We start from the raw sequence: 2,704 nt of genomic DNA, 5'->3' as shown, positions 1-2,704 counted from the left end.
ATCAAAATGTAGAATAGGGCTTTCCAAGGAAACCTTCTGGGAAATACTGACTCAGGACATGATAGCTAAGCAGGTTGGCGATCTGTGCACTCCGTTTTGCAGGGGGAGAGAAAAATACGATGGAAAATGCTTCCAGTGTTCCCAGAACACTTCAGGAACTCACTGCAGAAACTAACAAAATGTTAGAGATTCTGTTCACCCATTAGATCAATCTTTTTATGAATACATGTACATTGAGTGCCCACTAAGTACCAAGGATGCAAGAAAAGCAGAAAAACACGGTCTCTGGTTAAGAGGAAAAAACAGTTTAACAAACAATAAAAGTCAAGGATGCCATTGCTATGACCCGGGCAGGAAATCTGAGGGCAGAACCAGTCCCTGGGGAGAAAGAAGACCAGAGGGAGGGTCCCTGAGTCTGAGTCTTGGATGTGGGGATTCATCAGCTAAAAGGCTTAGCTAGTTTCCCTCCAAATTTACTGTCATTCTACCAAAAAGAAGACAATAAGCTTTGAAGTCTCTGTGCCCAAGATTTCGTATAAAGGTGGAGTGGAATTCACTTTCTGGGGCTCTGGACCCAGTGCGTATTCTTGCTACTGCACCCCTACAGGGAGCCACGTGCTCGCTTGCCTTCATTCTTACAAAGCTAAAAACATTAAGCATCGTGTATATATAAGTGGAGGGAACTAGAAGGAAAGGCGAAGGCGCAGAACAAATTGGACATAGTTCCCTCCTTCAAAGCTAGTTTATATGCTAAGTAGGGAAGTCGATACACATAGTTTTGCTTAGAGCATAATAGTGGAGGTCAATACTAATGTGAGATTCAGAGGACAGACAGGCCATGGTTGTCTGAAATCAAAGAAGGTTCTGTAAAGGTGACAGCTGGTGAGAGACCTTAGGACCAGGAGGAAGGATCAGACCTTGAACACATGAAGAAGACAAAGAAAATCACAGTAAGATGCTTGTGGTCCAGGTGAGTGCAGGGGAGCAGTGGGACAGGGTGTGGGGACAGTCAGTGGTGCTGGGCCACAGGAGCCACAAGAGAATCTGTCCACTGCTGGGCTGGTAGGGGGACCACAGGTGGTACTAACAGGCCCAGGTGGAATGCACAGCCTAAGGATGCCAAAACCATGGCTGGACAAGAGCACCCCACCGGGCAAAGAACTGAAATAACATTACAGCTGGCAACTGGAACTCCTCATTGTAACCCAAGTATATTTTAAGACATTTTTCACAGTGAATGCTTTGTCAGGAGTTGCTCAAAAGGGATTATATGAAATAGATGAAGCAGAAAATTACCCAAACTCTGAATCAGTAGGAGAATGGAACAGATTTTAATAGATTTGACTGAAAGAGCAGACTAAGTGATAACAGATATATTCTAAATATATAGTAAATACAAAATTATTTCTATTAAAAATACAGATTTTGTGATATTTAGTGCATGTTTTGTTTCATTTTGTTTTAGTGTGGCAAACACCTTTTAATATCTATAATATTCCAGCAGGTATTGTGTTGGATGTTGGGGATACAGAGATGAATAAGACAAAATCCTTCATTTAACTAGCTCATAATTAAGTGGGGACATAGATAACTTTTAAAAGACCAGTTCAAAATGGCAAACTGTATCCAATCATCTATCAAAGAACACTTTGGTTGTTTCCATGATTGGATAACGAAGATGTGGTACATACATACAATGGCATATTACTTGGCCATAAGAAAACATGAAATAGTGCCACTTGTGACAATATGAATGGATCTTGAGATTGTCATGCTAAGCGAAATTAGTCATAAAGAAAAAGTCGAGAACCAGATGATTTTACTCGTATCTGGGATATGAAACTGAAAGCAGCAAACGAACAGCACAAACAAAAACTCATAGACACAGACAATAATTTAGTGGTTACCAGAAGGTAAGGGGGCAGGGGGAAGATTGCAGAGGGAGAAGGGGGTCAAATCCATGGTGATGGAAGGAGAACTGACTCTGGGCGGTGAACACACAATGCAATACACAGATGATGTATTACAGGATTGTACACTTGAAACCTATATCATTTTACTAACCAATGTCACCCCAATAAATTTAATAAAAATTTTTTAAAAGGGGTGGTCGGATGGCTAAGTTGGTTAGAGGGCGAGCTCTGAGCAACAGGGCGCAGGTTTGATTTCCACATGGACCAGTAAGCTGCACCCTCCGCAACTAGATAGAAGACAATGACTTGCCGCTGAGCTGCCGGTGGGCGACCAAATGGCTCAGTTGGTTAGAGCATGTGCTCTTAACAACAAGGTTGCCAGTTTGACTCCCACATGAGATGGTGGGCTGCGCCCCCCGCAACTAGACAACTTGGCTGTGCTCTCCACAACTAAGATTGAAGGACAACAACTTGACTTGGAGCTGATGGGTCCTGGGAAAAATACACTGTTCCCCAATAAAGTTAAAAAAAAAATCTAAATTTGCAAAAACAATGACAAACTGAAGGGGACAGGGAGAGAGAGGTGAGGACACTCACCTGACCTTTGCTTTCTGCCCTCACACACACCAATAAGCAAGTCTGTGAGTTTAATACAAGGTTATGAGTCATTTCATTAGTTCATCCAAACTTTTGCAAATATATATATATATATATATATATATATATATATATATATATATGTTTCAATTTGAGATGTGCTCTCTTTATAGTTCTTATAGAATTGTGGGTGA

The sequence above is a fragment of the Hipposideros armiger genome, unplaced genomic scaffold (genome assembly GCF_001890085.2).
Source record: "Hipposideros armiger isolate ML-2016 unplaced genomic scaffold, ASM189008v1 scaffold_100, whole genome shotgun sequence".
NCBI classification, from domain to species: Eukaryota; Metazoa; Chordata; class Mammalia; order Chiroptera; family Hipposideridae; genus Hipposideros; species Hipposideros armiger.
Note: the sequence above shows the minus strand (reverse complement) of the source record.